Consider the following 11068-nt stretch of genomic DNA (forward strand, 5'->3'; position numbering starts at 1 on the left):
TGTAACTTTCATAAAATATATTTTTTATTATCTTAATTTAAGAGTGATTAACTCAGAATTAATGATTAAATTGGTCACTGAAAGATTTTTCTATCGTCATTTTTGTCTCCAAATAATTTTTTAATCAAATTATATTCTTAAAGATTTAACATCAATCTCGTTTGCCCTTTCATTTCTGGACTAACAATTTTTGTTAACGATTGTACACGTGAAGTGTTAATCGACACGTATGTTGACAGCTGTGCATGTGTCCAGATGGAAACTAATAAGATATATTTACTATATTACGTCAAAATAGTCCCTAGTCCCATTTGTATAAACCCTAATCCTAAAATCTACAGAGACATTAACAACCCATCTTGTTGAGTGGTGTTACAGTGGTACAAAATATCCCCCAACCCCATACATTAATACCTCTGTATTGTCTGATTCATAAATTTTTTATCTGCTATCACCATTTTTGAACTATCATAATGAAAAATAAATGTCATCGGATAATCTTTCATTTACAAATAAAAAATGACGATAACAGTCAATTATACAATGTACTTTGTTTTTCGTTACTTTTATTTATGTAACAATTTATTTATAATTCAGCAGCAAAACCCTAAAACCCCAAAACCCCAATCACTGTCTTAATCTACAAAAAACACCATCTCAACAAACCCTTCCCTTTAGATGAACTAAACAAAACAACAACTTCATCTATCCTTTTAAAATTGCATTCAGTCATGTCAAGATAGAGCATCTAAATTTTTCAACCAAAAAAAAAAAATGCAAAACCTTGCAAAATCCTAGCTGCAACTATCTCCAGCACAAAAATCCTATTCGAAAACCAACCAACATTCAACCCTAATCCCCAACAACTACACATTCAGACCAGAAAAAAAGAAAAAAAATTGGGACAGTAAGGGTTCGTACCTTTCACCCAAAGACAATGCATATCACGGCGACACAATGGTGGCCTAGAGACCCAGACCAACAAGAACAGTCAGACTCCATGCAGCGTTGTCGATAATTGCTTCCTCCACGCTTCCGGTGATCGGAGCTTCTTCGTCTTCTCTTTGTGTTTGGTAACTTTTTGTTTCTTTTGAGTGAAAAGAGAAGATCACAACGGTGCAACGGTACCCTAGATACCAAGACGACTAAGTGTAGTCGCGACGTCACCGATGAGTAATGGGGAGATAAAAGAAAATAGGAAATGGCATTGTTTTTTTTTTAATCAAAATGTCCTAAACAACAAAAAGACATCATATTTATCACGCTGAGTCACTTAATGCTACACATGAAAAATCGTTAATGAAATGGGTTAAATATTTAGCAGAAGGACAAATGAGATTGATGTTAAATTTTTAAGGGACTAATTTGATTAAAAAAATTATTCGAAAATAAAAATGACAATCGAACAATCTTTTGGAGATCAATTTGGCCATTAACCCAATTTTTTTTTTGTGACTGAAATAAACTAAACAAAGAAAAACAAAACAAGCAAAACAAAGGAACTGCTCAAATAGAAGGATAGTTCTGTTTAAGACTACTCTTAAACTCCTCCCAAGGTGAAGGAAGCTCCACATGAGAAAGTTGTAACTTTATCGCCATCTTTGCCATAGTATCTACCACCGTGTTTGCATCTCTCATAATCAAACGAAAGTCAACACGCCAATTCCAATGCATGATATCTCTTATTTTGAGCACCAATTGATCAATAAACCCAAAACCATCTTGGTGATTAGTAACAAGATTAAATGCTTCCACACAATCCGTCTCACAAATAACATCTCGTTGACCCACATCCCAAGCTAAGAGATATCCTCTCCAAATAGCAAACAATTTCTCTTGAAGAATATTATTACTCTCAATCATTCCCAAACACCCCATTTTGCCAACTCCCATTACAATCTCTAATAACACAAGCAAAACCAACACTATCACCCGAACCAAGATAACTAGCATCACAATGAATCTTAAAAGTACCAAGGGATGGGGGATTCCAAAAACCATTTAGAGTAGAGGGAAGGGACATACGTTGTAATTCAAAAATATTTCTAAACTCTTTTTCTGAAGTTAATGCCAGACAAATCACTTTTTTCGGAGGTCAAGTTTCATGAGGATTAAAGATGTCATTATTCCTTGCTCGCCATATCCACTAAAGTCCCGAAAAGAACTTGAACGGATGCTCTCTGCTATGATACAATAACCAGTTCTTCAAATCCAAAGGATGACAAGAAATATCCAACCTATGCCATACAAGTTGAGCTTTTGGACAATCCCGAATACAATGTAAAACCGATTTCTGGCTAGAAAGACATCTTGGGCACCTATCCGATGTCGACATCCTTCTTCTAAAGCAAAAACTTGCAGTAGGAAGAGCCTCTTTAAGACACAACCAAGCCAAAAACTTGTGCTTTTCTGGAACAAGCTGACGCCAAAGACAGAGCCAAAGCCAATTCTCCCACTCCTCCCAATCAAATAGTTGCTTAAACAACCACAAGTAACCATTGCGTGAGTCATAGACTTTGGCAGCAGATCCAAACCAATATCAACCCACTTCCGGGCCTGCTTGCACATCTGAATTGTAAGAGAGAATAGTACCTTTCATATTTTGAGATAAAGGAGAATAAAGAGTATCCAAATGTCACCTATCAACCGACCAAATATCCTATATCCGGAGATTCGAATAAGAAATATGGACATAATCCATCTCATTAGATAACCGTCCTTCTCTCCTCCAGCTAGAAAACTAAAAATTCTGGTTCAAATCTCCAATACACCAAGAAAATCCATCCTTAACACTTCTCAAGCCTTGAAAAGACTCCTCTAAATGGAGAGTCCTTGTTCTTAGGACAACTAAAACAGTCATATAGAGATGATCGATATTTGGCATCTAACAATTAGACCCATAACTTGTTTGGTTGCTGGAAAAAAGTCCAAACTAGCTTCCCAAGAAGAGCAATATTTACACAATAAGGATCTCTAATCCCCAAACCTCCATATTTTTTTGGAGTAACCAGTACTAGGGGTGTTCGCGGTGCGGTTTGGTTCAGTTATTTAAGAAAAAGTCATTCGATCCGATCGTTTATTAAAGCTGCGGTTCGGTTTGGTTCGATTTTTTTGTCAAGACCATCTGAACCAAACCAAACCAATTAAAATCAGTTTGGTTTAGTTCGGTTTGTTCGATTTTTTAATTAATTAAAAAAATGAATATGAACACATAGCTCATCATAATGATATAAAATTAAAAAAAGGAAGAATCATATAAAACATATAAAAAATCATGATACAAAATTAAGAAAAGGAAGAATCATATAAAACATATAAAAAATTTTAGGATCAGGAATGGATACAGCTTCTATAAAACAAGGAACAATCATAACAAATAAAAAGCTAGATTAATGAAAAAAATAATTCAATCAATCAATTTGTTGGTGATCTTATATTTACAGATTTGTTTGGAGGAGCATTACATGTCCATCGATTCCACCTTCAGTTTCATCAATGTTATCCCTCATACTATGATCAAACTGCAAAAATATCACAGATACAACATTAAATATCAACACAATAGTGAATCAAAACCAAAAACAGAATAACAATAAATCATTAAATCAATAACAAATTAAAAGCAAAAAATAGCAGCAGCCATCAGACCAATAACACAAGAAGACTTGTTATGTTCATTGTACCCTTTATTCGAAGGTTTCAAAAACAGATTAGGATTATTCCACCAGTGAAAATTTTTACAATAACAGCGACTATTTATTATCAACCTCATCACACCAATTCATTAAAACCACACAAATACCACCAAAATCACATTTGGAGTCTCCACTTTTTAATTAACAGATTAACAAATTCAGATTCAAATCAATTACAAGCAGCAATAATAAGAATAGACAATTAACAATAACAATTAACAATAGTAGCAGCAATAATAATGATTAATTAACAAATTAAATTCAATAACAATTAAAAAATAAAAAAATAGTTAATAGTAGCAGCAGCCAGCAAAAAGTAGAAGAAGAGAGAACACTAAACCAAAAAGTAAAAAATTAATAGAAGAACAGAGAAAATCAAGAAGCAAAAAATAGCAAGAGGCTGAATCAGAAGTAAAAGAACCAACCTTACTCATGCTCCATTCTTGATGATTTGCTAATGCAGACAGAGTCGCAGAGTGCAGGGAGGACGGCGGAGAGAGGGGCGCTACAAGGACGACGTCGTGTTGCTGCGGCCTTCGTGGATTCGTGGAGAACAATGGTGTGCTGCTGGGGGAGGACGATGACGTTCTGCGTGGAGCCGTGCCGGGGAGGACGACAGAGAGAGAGCGGTGCTACGAGGAAGGAGGAGGAAGAGAGAACAGGGCCGCAGGAGGTAAGTCACCGGCAGCAATGGCAGAGGCGCGGAGCAGAGGGAGGACGAGGAAGGGAGAGGGCAAAAGGCGCTGAGAGTTGAGAGGATTGGAGGCAAAGGAGAAAGAAGTTAGGGTTATGTTGTTGCTGCAGCTATCATTTGGGCCTTTGGGGGTTTGTTTAATTTAGGTTTTTTAAAAAAATGGTTCGGTTCGGGTTTTTCTTATCAGAACCGAAAACCGAACCGAACCGTAAAAAACTGTAAAATCTCATTTTTTTGGTTTTTTCAATTTTCGGTTTGTTCGATTATCGGATTTTTTTTGTTCGGTTGGTCGATTTTGTTCGGATTGAATCGGTTTTGAACACCCCTAACCAGTACCTTCCAACTAACAAGATTCAATCCTCTTCCATCAACTTGTCCTTTTCAAAGAAAATTCTCCATCATAGACTCCAATTTACTAATGATTCCTTTGGAAAAAATAGAGACCTGCATCTGGTACATGGAAATGGCGGTTGCAACAGAATTAACCAAGCAGAGTCTACCAGCCCGATTGAGTAAACTCCCTTTTCAACTTGCTAGTCTACTCCGAATCTTATCCAAGACACCATTGAAAGCTGAACAGGTCACCCTAGAATGGCTAAGGGTAACTCCAAGATACTTGCCCAAGTCCTGGACAAATCTGATAGAGGATACCCCAGTGAAAACCTCTTTCCTTGTTGCAGAGACATTCTTAGAGCAAAGCGCTTTAGACTTCTCCACATTAATTTTCATTCCAGATGCTTTGCAAAAAGTCTCTAAAACCAACATCACATTTTACACTTGTCTCTTTGTAGCTTTATAGAATATAAGCAAGTTATTCGCAAACATTAAGTGGGATATTCTTGGTCCCCCTCTAGAAATAGCAACCGCCTCCCACAAGCCCAAATCAACCTGATGACTAATAAAGCATGCCAATCGCTCCATACACAATACAAAAAGATAGGGTGACATAGGGTCTCCTTGTCTAAGACCTCAGCCAGGAGTAAAGTCATTCAAACGATTCTCATTCCAAAGAATAGATAAGGAGGAAGTAGTGACACAATTCATAATCAAATTAATTGTAGGAATAGGAAAACCAAAGCTCTTAAGGGTATGAGCTAAAAACCTCTAGTCAACTCTGTCATAAGCTTTCTCCAGCTCAATCTTAAAAGTCAGTGTACCTTTCTTTGATTTAGTCTTCTTCATAAAGTGGAGGACTTCTTGAGCAATAATGATGTTGTTAGGAGTTCTTCGTCCCGGAATAAATCCTCCTTGAAGCGGGCCAGTAATCTCCGCAAGATGAGGAAGGAGCCTATTAACAAGGACCTTCGTGATGATCTTGTAAATTACATTACAGAGACTAATCGACCTGAAATCTTTCATAGATACCGGTGATTCAATCTTTGGAATAAGAACCAGTAAAGGCTCCATCATTCTCGGATCAAGAGTAACACCGGATAATGCCTGCTTAACCATCTTCCAAACATCAAGACCAATGATCTCCCAATATTCTTTGAAGAAGAAAGCTTGAAACTCATCAGGACCCGGAGCTTTAAAAGAATTCATGTGAAAAACAACTATTCTGACTTCCTCCATAGTAACTGGTGCCGTAAGATTATTGCAAGCTTCTTCATTCAGAGAAGGAAGAGGCACATCACCAAGGCAACCCAAATCAACATCATCAAAATGACAGAATAAGCTTTTATAGAAAGACTCTGCTTCTTGACTCAGAACCTCTGGATCAGTTTCCCACACTCCATCCTTGAGAAAAAAGTCCATGAATATTATTATGCTTCATTCACACAAGAGTTTGAATATGAAAGAATCTTGTATTCCTATCCCCGAATCTTACCCACTGCTCTCTGGACTTTTGGAACCATAGGAGCTTTTCTTGCACTAGAGTATTATTATAATTACCAAGCAACTGTTGCTCTTTCTGACGCAAATAAATGCTATCCACCACTTCCAACGCTTTTGTAAATAATTAATATGCTGCTCTAATTCACATTTCTTAACAAAAATGTTACCAAACCGCCATGACTGATTCACAATATCCATGAAGCTTTCCATGAATTCCTCTATTACCAGACCACCATGACTGATTCACAATATCCCTATACCCAAGATGAGTAGCCCAAGCAGCAACAAATCGAAAAGGTCAATTCCCTTTAGGCTAAGGACGACCTTTGCAACGCACCAGAATAGGACAATGATCAAACTGAAGCCTATTTAAAACTTTTGCATAAGCCTCTGGAAAGATAGATAACCAACTACTATTTATACAGACTCGGTCAAGCTTTTTTGCCACGTCAACATAATTTTTCACCCTCCAGTACCAAGAAAATCGCCTCCTAATAGTCTTCAGATCAAACAAACCACTATCCCCTAATGAAGTAGCAAACATGTCTGCACTTTGATGAGAAAATTGACAGCCCTTAGTTCATGAAAAAATTTGACTTCATTAAAATCACCAAGAACAATTCAAGGTCCTTGAAAAATCATGGATTGTGCAACAAGATAATCCCAAAGGAGAACCCTTTTATTAAATTGAGGACTACTATAAATACCACTACACCTCCAAATTAAATTATCAAATTGAACCTCAACAGTAACACCCTGATCAAAAGCATCAATGAACTTACAACAAACACCCTTCATAGAGGATAGAAACTAAATACCCCCCTTATGCCCCTCTGCTTCTACTATACCAACAGAGTGATACCCCAACCTTTTCCAAAACAATTTTAAATGTTGAAAAGGGGAATGAGTTTAAACCACAATAAAGAAAACAGGTCTAAATTTTCTAAGTTCTTTACAATGCACCCGAACTAACTTATTAGAAGCACCCCTAATATTCCAAACAATCATATTTAAACTATCCATAAATAATAGGGACAGAATAAACAAGAACATAAACTCTAAATAGAATCACCAACCTCAATAGGTGGTTTGTCCTGCGGTACTGGCACACTCTGATCCTCAATAATTGCCACCTTCGGACCCCCTAACATTGCACCTGCCATGCTTCCATCTTCTAAGGTTTCCTCCGTTGCGCCACCATTTTTATCAACTGACGAGTTCTGTAGGGAGGAAGACCGCGGACGCTTACGTAGAGAAATTCCACGACGTGCAGGAGTTCTGCGCGATGGGGATGGCGCAATTTCATGTTTTTCTCGCTTCTCCATCCTAATGTCAATTGATTTGCTTCCATCACCATGAAAATTGGACCTTGGAACCCTTCTCGAACCATACTTGTGCTGCTTTCTATCTTGGTCCTTCAAACTTGACGGCTGGCCCATGGTAAATTTTTTCTTACGCAGCACTTGTTACCAGCCCTCTCCATCATCCATGCATGCCTCATTAACCTGACCATCAGGAACGTGAGGAGCCAATGATTCTGTAACCACATCCTTCCCTTTAACAACTCCTAATTTCCCACCCAAATTACGAGAATTCTCACCCAAATCGCGAGCTTCCGATTCAGCCTCTTTTTGAATCTCATGATTGTTGTGTGGCACTAGTGTCGGGGCTTCATTATTTTTTTCATCACCAAAAGAATCACCATTTCCTTCCAAAGACTCCTTCTCCATGCACAACGATTTATCATGCCCATACCGTGCACAAGTAGCACAAATCAACGGTAAACTCTCGTACTCCACTTCATGAGTCATACCCTCCACTATAATATATTTGATTACAGGCAACCCAAGATTAATTTGAACACAAGTTCGGGCATATTTTTCTCTTTCTGTAAGCTTAGTGGCCAAGTCTACTTTCACCGAACCCCTATTGCAGAAGCAATTCACAGCATTGCTTGTTCCTGGTAGCACCAAATTGGAAGTCTCGAAGAATTTTTCGCATGGCCTAAAATTCACATCCCATGGCTTTACTGCAACATGACTGTCTATCAACCACGGGCCACCAAGAATGACTTTCTCACGATCCGCAGTAATATCAAATTTAACCAAAAAATACCCAAACCCCACATCCAACAAATTAAACCCTCATTTGATGCGCCATATTATGCGAAGCTTATGCATAAGAGTCGTGTAGCCATAATACTTATCTAGCACCTTGATCACAATGGCTTCCTTGTAATGCCTCCTTAGTAAAACTGACGGTGGACGAGAATCACCCTGCTTACCCGTCACCCTCGCGATACCATCCCAGATAAAGACCTTGGATGGCTTTCTGGCTCTCTCCTTCTCTCATTCTCCTTGAGTACGGAGTACGTACTCTTTTTCTGCTAGAGTTTTTTCTACTAATATAGATGATTTTTAATAAACCATTTATTTAAGTTTACATGTTACTAAAAACACTATTATAAATTCAATATTAAAATTAAAAATTTCTCTTTTTTGTAAGTAAATAATTTATAAATATAATAAAATAGATTATGTACATAACTTGCCCAAAGCACGAGTTCTACACTAATTCATTTAAAAGTAAATGAAAGAGGAGCTTCATTTGTAAAATTATACGACATCTTTGTAATCAATCAGATACGCACCATCCAGATCGTCTTAACGACATCGAAACCGAGAGATAGAAACATAGTAATCTCTGTCCAAATATAGAAGTGTCCACAGATCAAGGCCAAGATCGACAGGAATGTGACTATTATTATCCATGTCGTCTACAAAATTAGGCTCCAACTATAATCTACGCATTATTAGAATATTATAATTAATGAACAAAATTAAGAAATAAAATTAGGAAAATATCAAAGAGGATTAGAAAAAAATCAATGTAATTTATTAGGATATTATTCCATAACGAGCGTATTCTTAGCGTACTCTTGGTCTATATATGAGTAAGAATCTTGTAATCACATATGAAAAAAATATGAATAACAAAAATAATACTTTTCTGTCGAATAGAGTTGTCAATCCAATCAGTTACAAGTTAGGTTGAATGCGGATCGGTTCTTGTACAGATTGGGTATGTGCGAGTTGAGTTTCAATCCTACTCAACCAATTCGTAATATATATATATTTATAATTAAACATGTGAGAAATAAAAATTAATCCAAAAATTTTTCACTTTGTGTAAAAAAAATTTAACTACTAATCCAAAGTTATAAATTACTACTTTAATGCTTTTGTTTATATAAAAATCAATTCCATTTAGTAATATATAAATGCGTCCATTATCTCTTCATTTAGATCAGAATCTATAGCAACAAATTCCTAAGAACCCTATAGGCTATAACCAACGCTCAACTATTTAAAGAGCCTTTTCAAACCATAAGAGTTCCACTAATGCTCAACAATCTCCTTGAATATGGAGTACATCCTCTTTGTCTCCTAGAATTTTTTGTGTACCATTAACTCAATTAACTCGTTACTTTATCATTTTATCAATTTTTTAATTTTAAAGGATATTGATACTTTTAATAATATTTATATTTATAGACTTGTATTATTATTTTTAACTCGTAAACAAATTAAAACTGTCACAAAAAAAAATTAAAACTAATTTTAATTTTTTCATCGATATACCACTTCTATTACTTTAAATAATTTGAATTAGTGTCTAGACCAAATTCAAACCGTACTAAAAATATAAGATATAATTTTAACAATATTTTAAAAATTGTGGCTAAAATTATAAGAAATATATGTCAATTTGAACTCACAAAAGTTAAAAGAAGATTTTATTAAATTATCTCAAATAATTAATCATAAAAAATGATTTTGATTAATGTTAGTTTCACTAATCTAAATCAATACAAAATAATTTTATATAAAAGTCATCAGCCTATATGACAGGTCATATGTAGGTGCGACATTTGCAGAAGAATTAAGAAACGGTAGCAAAACTAGCCAACTAGGGATTGATCGGATAGTGGTTTCACGGGTTAATGTTCAAATTCGTTCTTGAAAAATCATGCGATCTTTATTTTTGTTTTTGAATGATTTTTTTAATCAAATTAGTTCCTAAAAGATAAATTGTTAGTCAAATTAGTCCTTCCATTAATTGGATGGTGACGTGTCACATTAAGTGCCATGTGACATGATAACGTGACAGTGACACGTAGCATGTCACGTGTCACTTGACATATAAAAAAGTTTTTTATTAGTCAAAATAGTCCTTGAAAGTCCAAACGTAAGTCATTTTCATCCCTCAAATTTTAAAAATTAGTCAAACTAGTCCTTATATAATTTTTTTATTTTTCTTCATAAAATTATCTCTCTCCTTTAATTCTTCTCAAAATCTCTCTTATTCTTTTCTATTCTAAAACCTTTTTTTTACATTACTACATTTTGCTGGAATACATATATATATACTTAAAATTGAAATGTATGTATTTATTAACTTAAACAAAGTTATATGCTCAAAATCAAAATTTATGTATGTTAACCTAAATAAAATTATACCACTTTTTTTTCTACTACATTTTTTTTTCATTACGATATTACTTATATATAGGATGTAATGGTAGTGATACTTCGAGTCTAAATTCAAAAAGATCCACAAATTTTGCTTCAATTCCAAACTTTACAAAATATTAAAAATTTGTTGGTTAATTATTATTATTATTATTATTAAAAATCAAAAATGTTAACCTAAATAAAATTATACCACTTTTTTTTCTACTACATTTTTTTTTCATTACGATATTACTTATATATAGGATGTAATGGTAGTGATACTTCGAGTCTAAATTCAAAAAGATCCACAAATTTTGAATTTTGCTTCA

This window comes from Arachis ipaensis, chromosome B06 (assembly GCF_000816755.2).
Source record: "Arachis ipaensis cultivar K30076 chromosome B06, Araip1.1, whole genome shotgun sequence".
Taxonomy (NCBI): domain Eukaryota; kingdom Viridiplantae; phylum Streptophyta; class Magnoliopsida; order Fabales; family Fabaceae; genus Arachis; species Arachis ipaensis.